Genomic DNA, 23,877 nt, shown 5'->3' on the forward strand with positions numbered 1-23,877 from the left:
TGGCTCTCCTAGCTTGCTTAGGCTAGTGCAGAAATAGCTCATAATGTGAGCTGGGTGCTGCTGATAACGTTATTATTACCGACATTACCGCTCAGTCTGTCAACATATAGCGGTGCGTATTATCTCACTGTGCCTCTGTGGTTTTTTTCTAATGGCCTTTTCACAACACCTGCATGAGGAGGATGTAGAGCAGGACAGATGAACACACACAGAACCAACTATATCTGTATTTTTTCAACGGCTCCACAAATATGACAAAAACTCATTAAATACCTCAGACGGAAACTGGATGAGTGAGTTTTAGAACACAGTACTGTTTTTTTTAAACATGCGAATGTTGCATTTTACTCTTCTTGTAAAATTCTCATTTTGACGCATTCTATCATTCAGACATTAGTCACTTTTAATGTTCCTCACAGCTTTATTCAGATATGAATGGAGAGAGCTGCAGTATGCAAGCAATATCTGTCATTTATGTGAGGTGAAACAGTACATCAACTGACATAGAATGCACAGTAAGACAAATAATAAAAGACTAAATCTAAACTAATAGCAGCTTCTCAAAACAGCCTGAATACCTACTAGTTGAAGAAATGTTTGATTTCCAAAACAAAGAAAATTCCAGTGTGACCTGCTGTTCAATCCTAATTCATCCTGTCTCCAAGTCAGGAATAATTTTATCACTGTCAGTAATAAGTAAAGGTGCATCTTGTCCTACGTGCAAAAATTCTTATGAATCCTGCTGCTGTCAGGTGCTGCAGGCATTTAAAAAACTCAGAGGAAAAACTCCGACAAACAACTGGAAGCAACAAACTAAACTTCAGCTTCTGTTTGTCAAAACCTGGATTTCCTTCATAATTTTTGAGTTTCAGTAATCAGACCTGTTCTGTCTTCATGACAGTTAAGTTCTATTTCTATGGACATTCCAGTCTGTAATAGAGGTGAAATTGTACAGCAAAGTAATGATAGTTTCATGATTCTGACACTCAAGCTGTGCCTTTTGCCCCCTGTGATATTTTTGGACCAATACTGGTGCTAAAATGTTAATGTGGCTGCATGTAGTTTAGACTTTTGCCATGTTCAAAGTGATACAGAAATGTTACTGGGTCTGACCTAGTAAGACTAACGTCATAACTGTTCTGAAAAAGAACACAGGGTGCTCATTCAGTCATGAAGCAGCACGATCAGATGGCGTCAGATTAACAGCAAGGACTGTATTTCTGAAGGGAGCTTTAGGCTATTTATTATTTGCATTCATTCTCTTTATTATATATCAGGCAGTTGCAGTAAAAATGCTAATGTGATGGCATAAAAGAGCCGATTGTTTATTACCTTTCGGCACAATATTGCTTTAAGTAACAGTACTGTCTTCTTAATTTAATTACTTGAACCCATCCCAGGTTTCTTAAAACAAAGCCTTGACATTGAAATATATTTATTTCACTGCTTAAGTTTCGTTATCAAAACTGCTATTGAGAATTTCAGCGATACTGGTGCAGAATACCAAGTTTTTGCAGTCACGACATCCCTATATAGAGTGGAATAAAAGGTCCAGGGAGCATGTCTGGGGAATGCGTCCAGATAAAGAAAGGCAAACCAAACTTCACCAGCCTCCTAACGTTGCACTGTACAAACCACAAAGACTAATGAATCTTTGATGAGACATACAACCTTTGCTATTCATACAAAAGCTTGATAAAGTATTAATAACTACTGTGTAATACAGATCGATTCAGTGTTCAAGGTATTTCACGACATTATTAAAATTCCAGGTTAAGTCTGTGTCAGACGTTGGTCATGCACCTCCTCCTGCTTTTCTTTTCCATTTTAATTACGGCTTGAAATCTAGTCAGCTTGCTTTGGCACAGGAATGGAACCTTAGGTAGAATTGCTTTGTGCGTGTCCCCAGATTCTCATAAGAGAATATCTCAGCAAGGGACAGTTTCATCATCCCTTCACACTCCCTCTTCACTCTGGTGCTTTGTCCAGAATGACTCGCTTTACTTACATCCAGCCTGAATTCCATGTATGCATTTACTGTATGCACTGTAGAAGGCATACAAAGCCTCTTGCAGAAGAAAGCGTAATGCAACAGAATCTGACAGCGATGGCACAAAATAATGATGTATCTTTAGTGTCCGAAATTTAATAATAGTATGTGGAAAGTAGAGGATGCATAAACAAGGGAGTAATCTCAGACACACTTTCCTCCCTCTTTTCTCAATTTCCTCCTCACTACTCCCTCCCTCCTTTCCAACAATTATAATGATGAACTGTGCCGGCAGCAGTACAAGTTACTGAATTTGTGAGATGTCATCTTAAACAGAGCTAGAGTGAGTCATGTGGGCAACAGAAATAAAAAAAGAGTAAAAGAACAATAGTGCGGAATCATTAAGATCTGCTGTTTTCGGAGACGAAAAAACTGGAAGAAAATAAGAATTTTGAAAATAAACCCTTAAAAACAGAATCCCAACTGACAGCATGGCTCACATTCTAAGTGTCAGTGACCATTTAGCACTGTAGGATCCTTTCTTCTACACGTCGCACAGTGTGTAATCCATCAAAAGGGCCAGATTAGCAAGTCAGAAAAACCATCAATGAAGCAAATATCGATGAAAAGCAAATATCTTTGTGTTAAGGAGATATGTCCCTAAACTTGGTGTTTCCATTAACATAATGTGCTTCAATCCCAAGTGGACCCCTACACACACCCACACACACACACACACAATTTCTGTGAAGATCAGCCAATTAACATCAACTGCTCACTTAACATGTCATCCTGTCATATCACTGCGCTGCAAATGTGGGGATCAAGGGCAATCTAATGCCATAGGAGGGGTCAAAACTGGCATTCTTCCACACAGCAGCTCATCTTCACCTCAGGGAACAATATTCCTGCTTCTTACCAGATGTCACATCTAATCTGCCTCTCGCTGGAGAAGTGAGCAGTTGAGACCATTCAGCAGTAATCGCCGAGGCAGGGAGCTGACGTAGAGGGTCATCATAAGCGACGGTCCCGGGTTAGGCGTTGTTGAGACGGTCCTCCCAGAAGAAATCAGTTCAATTGGTGCTCCAAAATCACTTATGTTTGATTATACACTCCCAAAACCTCATGTCTGTGTATCAAAGTTATCCATTTAGATGTTTTTTTTTTAAACATGAAAAAATAATCACTTCCTTCCTGAGAGTGGCTCAAATGAAACTCTTCACCTTTGCTTCCTCTAAAATGTGCTGATCTACGAAGCCCTCACCGTACCAGCGTACCTACGACTCTGCTCAAACACTGTAAAACTACTCGTTGACTCTAGGATTGGTTCCTTAGATTTCTTACATGTGGACGTCTGAAATCCATATTTTTGAGACCGTCATCAGTACACTGCAGCTTCAAGGCAGAATGCTCAGCAATGGTGTTTACTGCTTATCTCACTAATGAAAAGGTAACAAAAATCCCCATATGGATATGACATGATAACATGGTAAACACTGAATTTCCACTAAAGGGGCAGGGTTCTTGGCTCCCTTTTTCTCCCAACTTTCTTGATTGGTCACAACAACATATAACCACCCTTTTTGGTACAACATGGTATGTAAACTCTTGTATGCTGATGAATAGTTGATGCCCTAGGTTTCTTTGATGCAAAAGCAGACACTGGCTCAGAACTTGTGATCTTAAATATATTTAAATCTGGAAATATTTATATTATCCCACCTGCAAACTAGGCACAGGTTTAACACCTCAACATCTGAATATTGATAGACACTACAATTTACCGATGTTCCCTAAACGCCTCACATGCAGGCTAAGATGGACACTAGTTGTGCACAGAGAAGCTTCTAGTCTCCACTCAGTGACTTCAGGGCAGCAACTTAGATGGGTATGTCACCATAATTAGTTTGTAAAGATTGAAATGACACATTCTGATGTCAAATTACCAAACGATTTGATCTACACCGGCTGGTTTTTATGAGTGCAGAGAATTTTAAATCAGAATGAGAATCAAAATTGGTTTTATTGCCAAGAAGGTTTGACATTGCGTGTGAATTTGGCGTTGTGATTTAGTGCATTGCAGTAAATGCTGACAGTTTTACTGTGTGAATTTGGCATTGTGATTTAGTGCATTGCAGTAAATGCTGACAGTTTTACTGTAAGTTATAAAAAGCCAAGTGTTGCCATAAGGAGCAAGTAAAAGAAAACCAGCAAATGCAGCAAATCCAGGAAATTCTAAGTGATAAAAAAAAAGAAATATTTACAATGTGCAGAAATGTGCAAAAAGTACAATTATTTCCTTGTGTATGTGAGTAAATGTCAATATCACAGTCATTCATGCTCATTTGATGACAATTCACTTAATTTTGCATCATGTTATCTATTGCGATTGAATCCAGTAGTATTTCTTCTTCACCAACTCTCACTTTCAGGAGTATCTAAGTCAGGACCTCCCCTCTCCACCAGCCTCTCTTTTATGTCTTTAACCGTTTGGCGCCTTTCGCCGCCAACTCGCAACATACCACTTTCATTCAGACTGCAGCCGAGATAGCGTATCCATTCCCCCAATGCCGGTTTGCGCATATTCAATACATACCTCAGAACCTTTTGCAAGCCCTGGTTTCTCATAAGACCGGTCGGAGTGGGACTTAATTATTATATATCTGTTGTATGTGTAACAGGTAAATTAACAATCTTCATTTATTGTAGGATCAGTTGGACAGCAAAACACACAGAAAAATGTTTTTTTATTTAATTCTAAATGAATTCATTTGTCAAGGGGTTCACAATAACGAGCTATAAACCGCTTCATCTTGGAACATGGAAACACCTAAATGGATTGTTTCAGGTTAAGCAGAGAGACTGAACCAGAGAAGAAGTGAAAGTACTACTTTCAACCACAATGAGCAGTGCAGCAGACGCCCATGCTGGCTGGAGGGGCATCATATGTGAAATTTTAACTCGCACATCTTGCATATACAACCACTTTGGTCGTAGTCTGGATGTCAGCAGGGGGATTATTTAAACAGAAGCCTCAATGTTTCATTAATCTGCCAACTAACCATGTATTTTTACCCCAGTCATTCATGTATCTCAACTTAACCAAACCTTATCCGTAGCATTGTCACATCAAACAAACGATTTGTTTGTTTTTTTTCAAGCGAGGCAGTTTTGAAAGCCACAGACACATACATGATGCCGCCTTGCTAATAGGTGCATCACAACAGAAAATGCTTCTGTGTGTCACCTAAAGTGAACAAAGTGTCTCTTAGAAGTAAAAACACACCACGAATTCACAGACTCAAAAGTCAGGCAAACTCCAAACTGATGTTTGAAGTGCTCCGAAATATAAAATGCAATTAGGTTTGTTTCCATGAGCTCTACTGAGGTGAATAAATTGGCTTCCTGAAACTCACAGGAAGAGTGTGAAGTCTTCAGAAATACATAAATCCAAGGCGAGCGGCGAGGCCAAATTCCACAACACCAAGAGATAAAAAAACAAAGAAATGCATTTAGTAATAATAACAGTAACTGGTATTTTATATTTAATTTAATGAGCGAATGAGTCTAACTCATTATTTGTCAACAGGGAAAGACATTTTAACAGAAGGTTCATTCCTTTCTTTATTCACACAGCTGCACTTATACTGAGTGAAAATCCAGGCAGAGTCTCAGAGCCCACTGAGGAGATTTGGAGACAGGTGCACACTGTGCTCTCTGTCTTATTGCTTTACTGTTGCTCTTTTCACTGAAAGGAAGGGAGAGGAAAGGTAGCAGCGCTAATAAGTTCAGTTCTATCCATCGGTTGCACTTGGTACGACAAGGGTTACTCCTTTGTGTGCCCCGACGTCACTCTGCTTCCCAATTACCACATTTATACACACACACACACACACACACACACACACACAGCCGAGCACACGTTCATTTATATTCAGGGAGAATTTTAAATGCTCTCCATTAGATTCATAAAAGATGGATTGTCTTTTAAAAGCAAAAGTGATCTTCTCACCTTTTATACGTTGTTATCTGTACATTAAAGAGCACATACATTATACTGTGAGGGCTGAAAATGAGCCATCTCACTCTGAAAAGTGTCAAACGGCAAGACTTAATGATTAAAAAAAGGAGATGTCAGTTAATACGAAGCAGAGGGAAAAATACTGCTGGTCAGATAATGCATTAACACTATCGATGGAGAAATTTTAAAAATAAAAATATCAGCAAGACTTGGCTCAAGAAATACTGACCAAATCTCTGCGATTTCCATCAAAAATAAGTCAGATAAATGAGCCTGTACTTGCTGCTTACATTGTTTCTGATTATGAATAATTAAAAGTCTGTTCCAGTCGTATGCAGAATAATGTTAATTCAATACAATTTAATACATTTTTCATGTTACGGTCGTATGTAATTATCTTTTCAGGAAACATATGGCTTTAAAAAATGCAAAATATTCAACCGGTTCAGCTTCTATATAATTTTCAGGTGACATTTGCAGTATTTACTCCCTGAAGAACCCGAGATGAGATAGCTGTGGGCGCCGAGTGCCTGCAGACGTACATCTCTGTTTGGCTGCTGGCACCTAAATGCCAACGTCTATCCTCGCACTACTGAAGTGGAAAATGCTGTAAAGTTGGAGCCACAAGCTGATACCAGACAACTGTGTCCTATCGTGTGTATTAATCAGCCCGCATTCTGATTTGAGATCAGTCCATTACCTGCACGGGGGCTCGCAAAAAGTCAGCATTTGGGAGAATCAAACCCTGAACTGCCACGACACTATTAAGATAACAGCCACAAAATAACTTGCCGGTGTTGGTACAAGGTGAGAAAACCCAGTTCATCTCCTGCCAAATACGAGCGGTCCTAATTCATGTTAAGGTTACATGTGTTCCTCTCAATATTCTTTGCGGTGCTGAGCCTTTTGGAGGGTCATCAGATGGTGCCTGGAAGTGCAGTCGCTTCTGAAAGCAGGAAATGCCAGGCAGATAAAGCCGCTAGACCACCACAAACACACACACGCACACACACGGTGACATTTCAGATCTTCGCAGCGAATCTGGGACCGTAACCAACAGTTATGCTCTGAATCCAAGCCTCCCTAATTCATCTCCTTCTCTTTCACTATCTATGAGAGAGCACTCCTGTCACTATCAAACTTTCAGCCCCTAAAAAACTCATCATCTTTGCCCATTCTGCCATTTCAAATTACTCACGTTAACTATTCCGCACGTTTCGTCTTTTGTCTAAATGGCCTTTGGTGGATGCTGCCTTTGGTGGAGACCCCCTCTGAGATTATCAGCCTCTCTAATGAAGTCATTTGAGTCAGGCCGGCACATTCCAATCTCTGAACAGCCAATCAAAAGCACCAGAGAGACTTGCTCTGCTCTGGCAGATGCCAAGATGGTGGCAACAGCAGACAGTGATGGACTGAGGGATGGAAGCAGATTTTAAAAAAAGGGTAAGAAACGAGCGAGAGAGAAGAAAAAAAAGCACAAGACAGACAGCATTACTCTTGAAAAATGTTGAAAACGTAAACACATCATAAATACATAAAGATGATAAGAGACTGTAATAAAGGAGCAACGTAATAGAAAGCTAGACAGCACAAAATGAGGAGGTGATGGGACCTGCCATTTTCTTTGCACAGAATAATGTGACCAGCCAGAAAAAGAGGACGGACGGAAGAAAGAAAGCGAAGAATGTCCTGCCAGACAGAAACCAAGACAGCAAACAAGGCAGCCAGACGTCAAAACAAATTAGATTCCAGTCCCTGCTACTTTGGATGGACTTGTCTGGATGATTTTTTTATTTCCGATTCACACACAGACTTTCCAAATACAAATATTTCTGTGTAGTTTTGAATGCGTCATTTGCTTGATTATAGCCATAAGGCTTTACATTTTCAGAGTAATTTTCCTGCTGTTGATATTCACAGCAGATACACCGGAATTAAAAAGCACACATTTGTGCAGCTTTAGACATCTTGGCGTGGTCACTTGTTTGTCATTGTAGCAGTCTGAGAAACCTTAATGGGAAAGAAGCGTGAAAAAAAAAGAAAATCTGACAGTGAAGGAAGGAAGACAGAACAATAGAAGACAATAGAGGAAAAGAGGAATTGCTGCTAGACAATAAACAAGCATGAAGGTGTCAATTCTTATCTTCAGTATATTGTACTCGTTGACATCAAGCTGTAGGTGTGCAATATATCAGGTTGCTTATTCATAACTGCTAGTATTTGCCAAAAAAAAAATCAATATATCAAGATTATTGTCTTTACATTGCACATTTTTGACAACCTGACTGGTTACTTCTATGTATGGAAATGCATATTTTAATAAGTTTTAGTTTTAACAGGTTATTTGCTTAAACTAAGCAGACACCAGATCATTCTAAACCTATAAACTTTATTACCTCTCTTTTTTCTAAAAAGTAGACATGGCAACCAGTGAGGAGATTTACCTGATGAGATATTTACAGTAGCTTGTTTTCACTTAAGGCAACATTGCGAAAGCGGCGTCGAACATAAAAGCTTCCATTGCAGAAAAAAGAAGAAAATGTTGCCATGAATTTAATCCTTTGCATTTGAGTCGTTGTGTAGCTCCGGTGAAAAAAGACACTGAAACAATGTAGTGCTTCGTAATAAATCAGGACAGATGGTAAAACAGCAGGGCTTTAGCTACACCAAGCGGTATAGTATATTGTTTTAAGTGAACTCTACTGGTGGAAATAAAGTATACTTACAGTAAAGCCCAAATTATTCATGCTTTTTTGTAATTCTACTAGTGAATTTCTTCTAGCTGAAAATGGCATAAACAAGAAAAAACACAGTAAGACACTGTGCTGGAGATGTGAATAATACAAACCTAATTTCTGTTTCATTTTGACAGATTATCTTATCATTTCTAGCAAGTATTTTGCATGTCTCTACTAGGATCCAACCTACAAGTCTTTGAGCTTGGAAGACTTCCTTGCATTCACTCTGGTCTTCAGTTCCTCCATGGATTCTTGATTGGATTCAAGTCTGGACTCCAAAATGCTGATGTTATCTTCAGTTAAAACTTTCATCACCACTATAGTTGTACGTTTCAGATCATTGTTTTGTTGGAGTCTCCGATGCTAACAAGGGACAGGTTTTTCTGTAGACTGCCTGATGTTTTCCTCCAGAATCTTCATGCCGTCCTTGTTTCTCATGACGCCATTTACACTGTGAGAAGGTTGTCGGGTCCATCAGCTGAAAAACACCTCCAACATGACATTCCCACTGCCGTGTTTGATGGTTTTCTTCGACTTGAATGTTTCACCTTTCTTTGTGTCCAAATGACTCCATTTTCATCTCAGTAAACCACAGATTTGATGGCCAGAAGCTTTCTTTTTGGAAAGGTCAGGTGAGTTTTAGTGTGGAGTCCTCCTTGGTCCACATCCATACAGACCAGAAGCTGAAGTATAAGCGCCCCATGTTGCACTTTGACGTTTTATTCAGTGTGGAAATCCTTGAACCTCTTGATAACGCTCTGCACTGTGGCTACTGGCACTTGAAAACACTTGGATATAGCTTTATATCTTTAAAATGTCTTGTGAGCAGCAACAGTGTGTAAACTTTCACTTGGTGATGAACACTAACCGCAAACTCACAGAGCTTTTTGGTTTTGACCACAGCTTGCAACTGACTGGATATCTACTGCATCAGATGTCCTCAGTGTATAGTGTTTTAAAAATGCCCAACAATGTTGTAGAAAGTAGCAGGACCATTTTTAATGGTACAGAAGCTGCATTTTCTCAAAAAATGTAAACAATTTCAATGGATACGGCCATTTTCCTACAGTACATTCTCATTAAAACTAAGAAAAATACTTAAAAATCATTAAAATTCCCCATTAAAATATCGAACATAATGCCTTCCCACCCTTTGTAACTTGTTTATGTCTTTTTCAGTCAGAAGAACTTGTTTGGTGAGAGAAAAATCCACTTTAAATCAAACATTGGCATGCAAATGAATAATTTTGAGCTTAACTGTATCAGGTGTTATTGAAAAATGAAATGAAAATGAAAAATAGAGGCTTTAATAACCACAGAAAATACAGCCCAGTTTTTGGATGTTTCAAATATATATATATATATATATATATATATAAATAAACCAATATCAAGCAACCCTAAGGTGCACTGAAAATGTGTGTTTTCATCTTTTTGTGCGTTTCACTGAACTTTCCTTTTATGATGAACGAAGAGTCTGGCTGAACTGCGTTTAAACTTAATCTGCATAAAAGCAAAGCATCAGCCGAGACACACTGAGCAAACTAATTTGCATCCAAGCGTGCTATTGATAAGCAGCAACGGTCCACCTAGTCTCCTCGAATGACCACAATTTACAGTGGTAGAGAGCGGAGAAAAACATGAAAACACAAGACACACTGCTGCAAAACAGAAAAAAAGAAAAGAGAGGAAAATAAAAGGCGAGCCAGAAAGAAAGCAAACAAGAAAGAAATGAAAGGGAGATGCGGGAGATAGAAAGGCAGACTTTGTAAAGAGTCAAGACATGTGTGCCCTATCAAAAGGAACCCTACCGGAGGAAAAATATAAATAAAACACAATCATTAACCAGCTCTGCCACACTTAACAAGGAGCTCAGAGAGATGAGGGAGGAGGCATAAGTGGAAGGAGCCGCAGGGTTGCCGCGGCAACTGAAATTAGAACCTGGGATAACAAGAGAAATGAGAATGTGTGGGACGACCCAGGTGAGGCAGACTGAGAGGGGAATAAAGGGGAGGGGGAAAAAAAAAGATTCACAGACAGAATAACAGAGCAGCCTTCATTCCTATGAGCACCTCCCATACAACAATGTGATAAATAAAACGCCAGAATGTGTTTTCTTTTAAAAAATCTTAAAGACACGAAGCAGCTCATTCAACACGATGCGTGGGGAAAATCAGAAATGCGCTCTCCTGAGGCGTGACATCATCTCAAGTGAAAAAAAAAGAGAAAAGAAAAAGATTCACACTCTGAGATATTGCAGCAGGATTACTGCAACTGTGCAGAAGCCAAGATGTAGATATTTATAGCATTCAAATTAATACAACTTGCAGTTCTAGTTATTAATTAAGTCAATTTTATTTGTATAGCCTCTAATCACAGAGAGTCTCAGAGGGTTTCTCAACACCCACGCTGCAAAAAGAAATGAAAATGAAGCCTTCCAACCTCAGACCCTCGCTGAAAATTAGAACCTCCCACAAAAAAAACATTATTAAGAAAAAACCAAGCAACCTTTGACAGAGCTGTTTATCTGTAAACAACAAGTATGATATACAGGCAATTATTTCTATAACACCATGATAAATTTGAAAGCACCCATCATGCCACAGCTGACAGATATGAGTGCAGCTATGAGCAGTTATCAAGCACCTTTCTCAGTCTGCTTGGAGGTTGCCAAGAGACAGATAATGCCAACTGGAGGCTGGCAGTTTATAAGGTCTCAGTGTTAAGACCTTAAATGTCAATATTGGTCCCCAGGGATGGAATAATTAAGGCGTAAAGATCTAAAAGGCTTGTCACATATGGCTGGCCAGCTGTCACATCTGTCTGTTCATATTCATGCCGGTAACAACTGGGCCTATACTAAAGCAGCGGCAGAGTATGTAATGGCTCCGCATTAAATGTCAGCCGACTGAGCTACAGTATAACTAAAGGCTCCCACAAGAAAGCAAACTGAGTGAGTAGAAGCCTGGCATTTAAAACAACACACAAGCTCCACTTCTCATTTTAGACACTCACTCCCGAGTGGGTTGTCTAAAAAGATATATTCCCTCTGGTTGTACTTCACACATCCCCAGTGTTCGGCGTTACTGGAAGAAGCACTCGAGAACCAATGGATGGGTGAAGTATTGCAGGCTGAAGCATTCAATTCTGGATGCAGGATGTCAAATTGGGAAGTTTCACCTTTTGGAGCAGCTGGGTGGCAATCCTTTACCGGAAGGACCTTAAAGTTCAACATCTATACTCTTGTCACTGAGCAAACCCTACTGCCCAAAAGATATTATCCTAAACAACTAAACTGCACCGTCATGCTTTGAAAGAAGGTAGTGTCTACAGATACGGACCCGTACCCGTAGCCTGTGGACTACGGATATGGCACTTTCCATTTGCCAATCAGATACGGACCCGTACGCGAGTCTCGCGAGTCAAGAAGCTGCTAACCAATGCAAACTGTTGAAAGGTAAGCAAAGGTTAAGGTTAGGGTTAGTGTTAGGGTCAGGTTTAGGGTCCGTACCTGTAGTACCGATGCTACGGGTCCGTACCGCTAGCATCTACCGGGAGTCACGTGACCAGATCTCGCGTATCTGATTGGCAAATGGAAAAGTGCCGAATCCGTAGTCCACAGGCTACGGGTACAGGTCCGTACCTCAAGCAACAACCTTGAAAGAAATGCATTTTGTCACCAAACGCAAGATCATGACATCGAAACAGAGGCTTCTATTTTGAAAGAGCCACAAATTTTGAAAAATAATATAGGACACAAGGACAGAGTTCAATTGTTGCTATTTGCACAACTGATACCAACTCTAAAAATGGATTACAATATTTAGGTGTCATGTTGAACACAAAAACATGGAACTGTTGAGAGGCTGTGACCTTGCTCTTGCTTTACAAGATGTAGCAGCTGGTTTAGTCAATAAGGCGCAGGTAGCATGAGATATCGAGAGAATTTAGTTTCCTACTGTGAACTCTCCAAAGTCCTGAAGCATCTACATAAATTACAACTCTTTAAATGATGAATCATTAAGGTGTACATGGAGAATCACCTCAGACGGTCTCTCCTTAAAACAAACATTTGCCACCGCTTGGTTTTGTGGTACATGAACAGTCAGTGTGCAGTGCAGACAGTTCAAGTGTTCACAAATTCACAGTTCACTTGAGTGGATGACGAAATTTGCATCATACATACAATTTCTTACACAGAAAGCTGAACTGGCGTTATGTCAGCGGCAGCAAATTTACCAGGAAGAGCAGGATTTGCGCCCCATGTTGGACCACTGTCCTGAAACTTAAGTTTAGTTTGCACTCATTGCGCTTTGTTTAAGCTTAAGCACCAAAACTACACAGTTAGGTTTGGGGAAAATATCATTGTTTGGAGCAAAACACAAACCTCTCACAACGAGCTTTGCTAGCTGACAAGGAGTGACAGTAACGCAACAAAGGCGAATTTACATGAAGTGAATTATCTCTAAAGCTGTTTTCAGGATTTTTAAACATTTGAGGTTGTCAAAAGTGAAACAAAACAGTAAAGATGTATGCTGTAAAACAAATCAGTGATCTAAAAAGATGGTGAAATAATCGTACATTAAAATCCCAGAATGCAGGAGGTTTATAATGGTTCTATTTATATGTTGTTAACATTCCAACAATGGTACATGCAGCATGGCTACAACTTGACAGGTGTATTAGTGGGGACCCAGTAAAGTGCAGTGTGAATTTTGAAATCATTCGGTGGCAATTATAGAGCGGGGGTAGAGTGAATGCAGTTCAATTTAATAGGAAAGTAATGTTTGGAGACAGGACAGAATCGAGGAAGACCTTGAACTCCTTGCAGTCCAGGAGCACTTACCATGAAATAACAGCTACAGTATGATATCTTTTCTAAAATTACCCTCTTCTTGCAGGTATATCAATACAGATGAATGAGTACTGAGTAGCAAAGCATGAGTGACTTCCACATCAAACACCTGCCTTGGTGTTTTCTTTAAAATGTAACTGCGGTCCTATACTACCTCATTCAACGAGTCTTAGTTATATAACAGCTGTATTTGTATTTTGAAACAGTCATATGCATGAGGCTCTTTCAATGGTACTGGCAACTACTTTTGTCATTTGGATAGGACTACCTGCTGTGCACCTGTGTGCTCTGACTAAAGAAAAGGAGAATTTCTGTGTAGGAATGATGAGGGTATCATTTTTGTGGCCTTTACAAACCTTAGTCAGCTTGTTTTGGTCCAAATCAGAGAACAAGTTGTTTCTTTGTTGCATTCATACAATGCTTACTTTATGATAACCATGGACAATTTTTCAGCTCGACTGTAATTTATCAACAAAAGACATATGGGAGGCAAATTATTCAAAACAAATCCAATTGCAGTCCGTGTCACTTTCGCTGAGCTTTGTGGGTCTTGCCTCTTTTGTTTGCACTCGGCTGTAACGCTACTTGTGTGCTCCTCCAGAGTTTAGAAACATATTGAAAAGTCATTTTACCGCAGCTTAAGTGCAAGTTTGCCCTTGGTTCATTCTGTTATGCTTGGCTTTTCAAGCATGAGTAAGTACCGGCTATCAGATGACAACATTCGTCTCCGTATAGCTGTAAAACTGCATTTCAGGGTCGCGTCTTGTAGGTAACAGTCCATCTCCTGAAAAACTGCCTCACACCAAGTCCACTTTCTCTGACCTCTTGGTATGTGTGGGGTTTTTTTTTATGTTTTAAAGCCCCTGCTCTCACCTGTCTAAATGGAAAAAAAAACTAAAAACTAAAAGAGCAATTGCTCAGATACACATCTTAAGTGGTGGAAATGCACCCAGGCTGAGACTACAACAGGGGGTAAGTGTAAACTGGGTAGATCTGGGTTTGTAAATGTGAACGACGACCACGTGCTGAGATGTGTGTGGCAGGCAGCTGCTGGCAATAGTGAGTGACAGGTCAGGTGAGCGCCGTGGTCCGCTCAGGCGTGCAGATCCAGCTCCTTTGACTGATCTGAAGTGGCTTCAATTAACTGAAGCAGCCAAGTGTGAGGGAGGGGACTGGGGAGCACGAGCCCCAGACAAGCCTCCTGACAGATTTTAGGGGGGTAAGATGAGTGGAGCCTTCTGACAGGTCCTCTAATGCCCCACCAACTCCAACCTTTCTCCATCCCCTCTTAGCTAATTAATAAGTATCCATATGGAGACACTTGTCACTGTGATCACAGCAAATTGGCTGTAACTGCAGGGTCAGCAAGGACTGTCTTTCACCCGTGTATACACGCTACACACATCTAGCCAGGCACAAATACTAAAGCACACACAATAGTTCCCTTCATTTTCAATATTGAAACTATTCTGAGTTTCATGAGAGAACAGGAAATTAAGTTGAAACCATGAAATGCAATATCAGAGGCACTGCTTCATATACATCTGCAAAATCATATTCATGTTGTTGTTGTTGTTGCATGTATGATAATACAGAAAGGAGGTGATTAAAATATCCCAGCATTTCTCAACAAATCCCACACAGAGATTTAATTTTCATGGAGCTACACAGCAACATTGATGTCAGAAGACGCTGCCAAGTGAAATGTTAGTTTCACTTTGAATATATGAAGGTAAAAAAAAAAAAAAAAAAAAAAATCACACTCCAAACGTGTGGGAGCAGATTTGAACTGTGTCCTGGAATTTCTCTTGTCTCCACATTAACACCAAACACATGCTTCAAATGTAAATCCAAAGAGAAGATTCACTTAGGCAGAACTCACACTACAGGAGCTTTAAAATCCTCAAAGATTCTGAAATCAGATGCAAAACTGATATTTTCCTTTGTCCAATCTCAGACATGCACACACCACAGCATTTGAAAATAATGGTGGAAAGTGGCTTCAGCAGGTATGCTCGGGGCACTCAAGTCATGCATATGTGCTGCAGATATTTGCATGGCAAATATAAAAATGAAGGTCGTCCCGAAGGTTCCCAAAACCAATCTAGTATCTGCCTCCTAGACACATATTAAACCTATCTAGTTTAAATCCATTTGCCCATAAGGAGTCCAAACCCAATGACATTTTTTCGACATAATATACAGTTCAAGTACAACTAAAGTTAATAAATCAACCCTATATGCTTAATAACTCAATAGCTCTGCAGTGAATTAAACAAAAAGCATTTCTGCAAAAAAGTTATTCTTTTGATGTTATGTAGGTGATTGAAAACCGGCCAGATTAACCCTTCGGCCAAAGTGTACCCCTCCAGGCCAGTTTATGCCTGTTGACATGTAAGGATTAAACATGTGAAACTCTTATTTGTTAAGTTATTTAGGGGTTTTGTTCACAAAGAGGTATGGCTCAGCAAGCAAATTATTATGCAATAAAAAAACTAGAATGTCCTTCAGCTAATTATAATTTAAAAAGTTAAAATGAAAGGAAAAACTGAATTGAAAACCAAGAAAAATTGAAGCAAAACATTATAAAGGAACATTCACATTGGCTGGTGTTGCTTTCAATTGTTTCTGTATAACAGATTTCAGTATAAAATCTCTTCATATTATCTTTGATTTGTGCTTAAACTAAGATTGATTTGATCTGTGGGTAACAGGCCAGATTTAACCCCAGACCGAAGTATACGTTATCTTAGCCCAATTTGTAAACTGGGGGTTGAAATAGCCGAGCCCAGAATACAGACTAAAATACATCCCATATAATGTGAGATTACATCAATCAAATGAATTTGATCTTAATTTAAGTGCAAATCATTGAAAATAAATCATTTTAGGAAAAAATAGGGCTGCACAATGGGCTGGTGATTAGCATTGTTGCCCTGCAGCTAGAAGATTCCTGGTTCATGTCCCAGCCTGGGCCTTGAATCTATCTGCATGGAGTTTGCATGTTCTCCCTGTGTGTTATACGTCTATTCTCTACATGCATGTCAGAAAACGTATTGTAGATTAGTTGTAGTACCTGGTTGCACCACCAGGTGGAGCTTCTTACTGTTACTGCAGCAAACTGAGGAGGCAGACACCCAGACTGTGAGAGTGTTGTCAAACACTGGCAAAGGGCCACCATGACAAAGACTTCTGTGGTGATCAATGACCTCTGGCCAGAGTTTATGTATTTATAATAAGTTGGGATAACGAGGACATTCCTATTGCCCAGTGACACATGTAATAGAGTTGTTTAAATAGATCAAAACAGAAACACTGAGCACAGGATTAATGTCTACTGTGCTCAATTTGTGGTATTTATAAATCAATAACTGTGTGGTAAATTATTTCAAATATGCATCCTGAATGCCCTGCCACAAAGTGCACTCTCTCTTTCTGACATCTGTGTGACAGCGGACGTAAATAAATGATCCAGCTTAGGTTCCAGATCTATAAAGCCCTTACATTGCCAAATAATCTGGGTCAAACAATGGTTCAGACTAAAACTGCAGACTTGATTCCAACTGTCTAAAGGGGTGAACTGGGGACAAATCAGCACAAAACCCCTGTAATGTGAGACTGGTCTTCGTTAATCTTATGACGAAACCCTGAAACAGCAGACGGACCTGTACGCACCAGCAGCCTAATTCACCACATCAATAATGCATCTATCATTTACTATTTTCTCCTCTCAGCACACACAAAAATATGTATCTTGTAGCCTCAAACTGGATAGAGTGTGCTGTTTTACACTGTCTTTTCATCCAGCTTTTGTTCTTGCTTTCTTGCAGTCTTGCTGTTCTTGCTAGTTTTACGTTACCTAATTAACATGGAAAAGTTTTTGAGGGGAGGTATGAAACACAGGCCCACATAATTTCCCCTAAAGGATATATTTTATTGTTTTTTTTTGTTTTTTGTCTCCCATGTTAGCACATCCTCTGTGCCTCCGCCCTCATTTCCCCTTCTAAAAGCCTGATCTCCTTCCTCTTTTTCTCACTTTTTAGTCTTCTATTAGAACCGGGTGCAATTTCCACTTTTAAATGACGGCTGAATGCTACCTGAAACTTCTTACCCAAGTGCCATTCATATGATCAAGTGTCTACTGCATCCTCTGTTCTCCTGCTACTTGGTATTCCTTCACTAGCGGCCTTTAGATCTTCTGTCACCTTCATTCTTTTTGAAGGTTTGTGTTTTCTATTCAAACCATCCACCTCATTTCTCATTCCGGACCATCCATTTCCTTTTACCCACAATTTGGTTCAAAGCTAGCCATCTGAGGATACTGTAGATGCTGGTTTCTCGAAAATACCAAACAAAATGTAGAAAACAAATGAACGCGCTATAACTTACTAACTTATTTTTTTCAACATCGTGCCCACAGCAACCAAACAAAACAGCAGGAAAAACTGCTGATATATATTATTAAAGCAGACTATCAAAGAGTCTTAAACAAAAAAAAAAATCAATATGGAAATTAAGCTAACTGTAAATCTGTTTATTATTCATTTGTGCGCCTGGTTTGACAAAATATATAACACATGGAACAGAAAGACTACAATGCTTATAAGATACAGTGGTTAGAAGAAGTGACAAACTAAAGATTATTTCTGCTGTTCTGTCAAATATTTTCTCGATAAGCTGCTTGTTTGGTCTATAAAATGTCAGCGAGCAGCAGAGCATGATTAAGAAAAATGAAGTGTTTTGTTCACAATCCAAAGATATTCAGCTTGTTGTTATAGAGTAGAAAAGAAACCCAGAAAATATTTGCATTTTAAGAATAGAATTTAGAAATTTTTCTTTCAAAAATAACTCAAACTGCTTAATTGATTATCAAAATAGTTGACAGATAATATATCGGTTGATATCTCATTGATTCATTGACTAACTGTCGCTTTTTTTGTTTCAAGTTAGCATTGCATTCATTCCAAAGAACACACTTTGCAACCAAATTCACATCTCTTTTGGAATGAAGCTGCATGATTTGACCTTACCAACAAGCTAGCTGTTTGTCGGTGAAACTAAATGTTGGCAAGAATAAGTAATTAGGAATTTGCAAGCAAGTTTCATCAAAGTTTCAGTCTGCATACAGCTGTGTCCGCCCCTACAGCCGTTATTCTGCTTTGAATAGTCACCAACTTAACATTACATAGATATGTTCATATGTAAATATGCAATGATACATTTATATCATATCACAAGAAACTGTGGAACCGCAGCTTTGTAATTATGCTTGTTACACATCTGTACACAGTGATGGGTATGATAGGTATGAAGACATTCAACTTCTGCAAAGTAATATATCTACTCTTTTTTTAATCATTTTCTCACCGCTGCCTCTCGGATGAACAAGCTACCAAGTCGACATATTTTCATGAATCTGTGCATACCCTTTCCTGTGATAATGGTCCTTTTGCTGTGCACTGAAGAGTAATCTGGTTTCAAAACTGCAGCATGTGTCTCCAAAAGTAGAAGAAGAAGTGAGCACTACATTCCACTTAAAAACAAAAAAAAACTACCCCAAAATAAAGGATTTGCCTTTTAGTGCAGATCACTTATGTGCAAGTGGGCTGTGGTGATCCTAGATTCTGGAAGCCCAACGCTAAGTGGCCACTGGGGGGACATTTAACTCTGCATGTAAACACTTAAGTAAGTAAAATAATTACATTCATGAGCATTAGTTTAAAGTAATGCCTGATTTCAGACAATCTCCCCCACACGGTTATGAGGATTTCTCTACTGGCTGCATTACGTGGTGAGATACACGTGTGCAGGTTTCATAATAACTAGATACGAAGACTAATATGAAGAATCGGCAAGTATTATCATATCCAATGCTGGAATTGGATATGTGCAGGAATTACCTGAAAAATACAAGGTATAACATGTGGGTCAAACCTTTATAACAACCAAGAAAAGAGCTTTCAAGTAAAGGTAGTGAAATTACTGTATAAAAAAAATTTGCCTCAGGCTCATAGGATTCAGGCCTTGGGTTTATACAGTATCTGCTTTAAAACATTTTTCAGAACTCTCCCACGACCTGCAGATGCCACGTCAAGTCAAAAGTGGTGATGTTAATGTGTTAATGTATCACAGAGTGAAACTGACTAACACCCACTATTCCAGCCCCCCACCAACCCACCACCCACCCACAGCACACTTGCTATTCCCCAATATTGGTACAGACCAGCGCCCCCCTCCTCCCCCAGATCCTCACCCCATTTGGTACTCACCTAGATCAAAGTGCCTCGCACATCTGTTCCGCTCGCTGCTGCCATAACTAGCCAGCTGGACTCTGTCCGTCAGGTCTCTGTGTCTGTAGGTGTGTCAGTGCTGCAAGTCTGTCCAAATCCTGGGCTTCTTGGCACGCTGCAAACACAAACAGCGAAAAGAATCAACAAGACTGTAGTTGTGAGAGCGAGCGTGGGTGTGAGCCAGTGCCTTATCATATTCTTGCAAGAGACTCCTTGTCAAGTTGACTGTTTGTGTGCGCATCTGTTATGTAGGAGACTTGAATGCAGAATATTTTTTGAGATAGTGTGTGTGTGTGCGTTTTTGTGTGTGTGTGTGACAAGATATTACAAAGACACATGTTTTACGAAGACTGTAGTGAGGTTTACACAGTAAGGCGGAACAAAGTGGAGCAGGGGCCCTCCTTACGTAATTACACCCAGCTTTAAATCACTAATCCAAACACAAACTGTCGCTGGACTGTATCCAAACAGCAAACTGGAAAAGCCACAGGTGTAAACAGAGCAATGCAATCTCATTCCCACAAAATCAAACGGAGGTGTTTATGGCAAGAGCATCCAAAGCGGGTTCAACGCGTCCTTAATACTACTTGGAGTATATTTACACTGACCCATTAAAGATGGATAAAAATCTTTGTGGATATAATTGTGATGTACACACTGCATGTTAATGTGATGCAGAAAAGGTCCGCAGAGACCTCAATAACAGCGCAACCATCTGACGGAACAGACCCACGGTGGCACTCGGCTCCAGCGTTGAGGTTTGCTCTGGCAGTCTCATTAAAATCCTCCAAGTCTAATTCTCTTTCAAATACCACCTCTACCTAAATAAACATGACCAGGGACGCTTACTCATACTCCACATGCCTGCCAACCTCAGACGAACAGGATTTCGCACAGCAGGCTGGTCGTGTTTGTCCAAACCATCCTTCCAGAAAGGTCTGCGGATTGTACGGAAACAGCCACAGTGATGCTCTTTGGCATCATAAAGCAGCCAATCCATAAAGGCATCTGACATTTAAATTTTTTAAAAAAAGCCGTTTGATTTAAGCCAGTTTTCTTTTACATCAGCGTCATAAAGTGCATTTTAAAACGGGCGTGAATGACTTGCAAGTGTGGCCGCAGAAATAGGAGCCACAAGTTGACTCAGAAGGGAAATAAAGTGTGACTCTAAGTAAAACACTGGCTTATATTTTGCCCAGAAATACTAAACAGAGAATAGGCTACTTTTAATACTTATCCTCTTTGTATTCATGACAAGCATCCCGACTGCCTGTGGGCTTTTACCTCAGAGAGAGAAAAGATGATCTGCATGAATGAATGAAATATCTTAAGATCCGCATGTTTACACATATATACCAAGGAAATGTCAATCAGATGCAAAATACAAAGGTTGAGCCCTGAAAGAAATGTCAAAAAGGTAACCTCGGCTCTGTGATGTGTGTATGGGACCAGTGTCGTTTGATCAATAGCTCAGCTGAAATGAATACGCGATCGCTCTCTCTGACTGTACAAAGCAGATGTGCACGCCAAACTTGACAACAAAATAGATGCAGTGAGGATCAATAGGTCCCATCTCAGAAAGCTATTTAATACCAACCTGCTCTGGTGATACAGTTTCAAGGACCAGAGAAAAACTGACAACTGTTCAGTAAGATGCATCATGATTGCTTTAAGATAACTTCATATCTTCGATAACTTCTATTTATTTAGCTATATTACTGTATATTCTAAGTAATGTCAATGTTTTTATACATGTAAAAATCACATTAATCCAACATTTTTGTTGTAAAAACTTCTGCAATTATACAAGATATCTCTCATTTAACAACACATCTATGTAAAATCCCTGAACTGATATTTCTTCTTTGTGTGGTTTTATCCAGTTATATGTCAATGAAATGGACCTTATTCAACAAAAAAGTTGCAATTATCTGTTCATTCAACCACATTACAGCTCCAAATTGATAGCAGCTGAGCTGGTAATATGTAATCTTCTTTTAGAGCAACTTTCTCTTCTGTTCTGGTTCTATGTCAGTGTAGTTTTTAGTGTATTCAAGTCAACTCAATTTTATTTAAACGGCACAAATTCACAAAATAAGTCATCAATGTCTCCAAAGTTAGCTACTAAACTTTGATGGACATAGTGAAGCTTTTAGCAGCAAATAGGGACATTAATAATTAATTAGAAATCAATTTATTATTAAGTTACAGGATTGTGTCCACTCTGTTTATTTCATGTTAGTGTTTAATTGAGCAGGGTAAGGTGACCAACAATTGGTCTTAAACATTCTTCCAAATGAGCATCCCTGATGGCTATTTGTACTATATTCATAGGACAGAAATACATCTCTCCTGTATGTTTGTTAAATTTGTTAACAAACTATAGTCAGTTTTATGTTTGTTATTTTACATTAGCTTTAGTTTCACTGAAAAGCCAACTAAATCCATGACCTTCATGTCATAGAAATGCAGTAAGGAAGGTGAACATTACGTGAGGTAAACAGTTCTTGCTGTTAAACCACAGCAGAAACATGCTGGCATTTCTGTTAGTTTCATCCAGCTGTGATTCTAACTGTTATGCAAACTGATCACGGCCAGTTCCAACACTTGCAATCAGGCGATTATGTAATAATTGTGACATTCCTTGTGTTTACAGCTTGTTTCCACTTCCCCCAAGGAGTCAAGAAATCAACTGCTGCAGATTATATATTCTACCACTTCTCTTATAACTATAAACGGTGACTGGTAATGCTTTCCATGTCCGAAATTCACACTGCTCGGATGGGTATTGACCACGAGAAAAGATGTATGACCCGGAGCTTGTAGCATCCCTTTCAGCGGTCTGAATGAGCACAATGGGATGCGGCCTTTATGTTCTTCTTGTCTTCTCAGTCCTGCTGCCCCGCTGTGACTCCAACAGTCTCAAGTGGTCAGTTAAGACAGAAAGAGAAAACAATAGACAATCCGAGCAGTTGCACCGCCAAGGCCTCACTAGTTGACCCCGGCGATGTCTGGGCGCCGTGAGACAGCACGGTCCATCAGACAAAAATAGAAAGGGAGGATGGAGACGCCAGACGGGGACTCGAAGAGAGGGGAAAATAGAGAGCAGAAAAATGAAGAGCGGGGACAACACAGAGGAGGGATGAAACATGGGTCGATGTACAACGGGCTGATGAAATAGAGCGGGAAAGACAAAGAGAGAACAGAGTGGAACAGCATCTCAAACAATAGCTGAGAAACAGAGCAGACAAACAAAGGCGGCACTAAAGGGATGGAAGACAAATTAAGCAGAGGGCAGAGAGGGACACGGAGGGATGGGGGGTATCCCAAAAAAAATAAAAGAAAATGTCAGATTCAATTGTGCTCTCAAAGGAGGGCAGAATTAAGGAGGAAGAAGAAAGATTCACTCCTCTCTGTCTCGCTGCTCCTAAAACCTGCAAAGACTTAAAAAGACCAATATGTAGAAAGGAACAAAACGCCAGGGGGTTACATCAAGCGCTTGACTAGGTTCAAAAAGAGCCACAGAGGGAGAATAACTGACACAATTAAGAGCAGAACTGTCATCACAGCCAATCAACCCAATGCCACCCACACGGGCACCGAGCAATAGACCTATCATGAAAAGGATGAAGGGCTGCTAATTCCCTCTAGCAGTGCAGCGCTGACTGTTAATGCTGAATATCCCGATACCTTCAAGGCTTCAAGGCAGCCGCATTCGAATGCAACGCAAACACCAGACACATGTAAAAAATCACTCCATCACAACACGTTCCTGTCTCATTTGCATCCTGAGAGAAAAGCTGACATTTAAATATAATCCTGCTGACATGCAAACCAAGTGCTGCCAATTCCATAACCCATGTGTGTTTGGGGGAAAGAAGAAAAAAAAAAAAAATAGAAAGAGTGATGTGTGACTCTGAAACCAATCACAGGTGGATGCATACTCGTACTCAATAAAACACAAACCAAATTTAATGAGCTCT

General features: G+C 39.8%; 2 protein-coding genes across 2 annotated transcripts in view; both read right to left on the reverse strand.

The window, feature by feature from the left end:
* strada (STE20 related adaptor alpha) overlaps positions 1-23,877 on the reverse strand; it is a 273,305-nt gene that overhangs the window by 126,050 nt on the left and 123,378 nt on the right. The window lies entirely within an intron of this gene.
* The window catches only part of spop (speckle type BTB/POZ protein), a 130,847-nt gene that overhangs the window by 88,267 nt on the left and 18,703 nt on the right, over positions 1-23,877 (reverse strand). Inside the window, exon 2 of the mRNA XM_022195490.2 lies at positions 19,874-20,009. The gene's annotated coding sequence lies outside the window, so the exon portion shown is untranslated. The remainder of the gene's footprint in view (positions 1-19,873; positions 20,010-23,877) is intronic.

The sequence above is a fragment of the Acanthochromis polyacanthus genome, chromosome 21, assembly GCF_021347895.1.
Source record: "Acanthochromis polyacanthus isolate Apoly-LR-REF ecotype Palm Island chromosome 21, KAUST_Apoly_ChrSc, whole genome shotgun sequence".
Lineage (NCBI taxonomy): Eukaryota > Metazoa > Chordata > Actinopteri > Pomacentridae > Acanthochromis > Acanthochromis polyacanthus.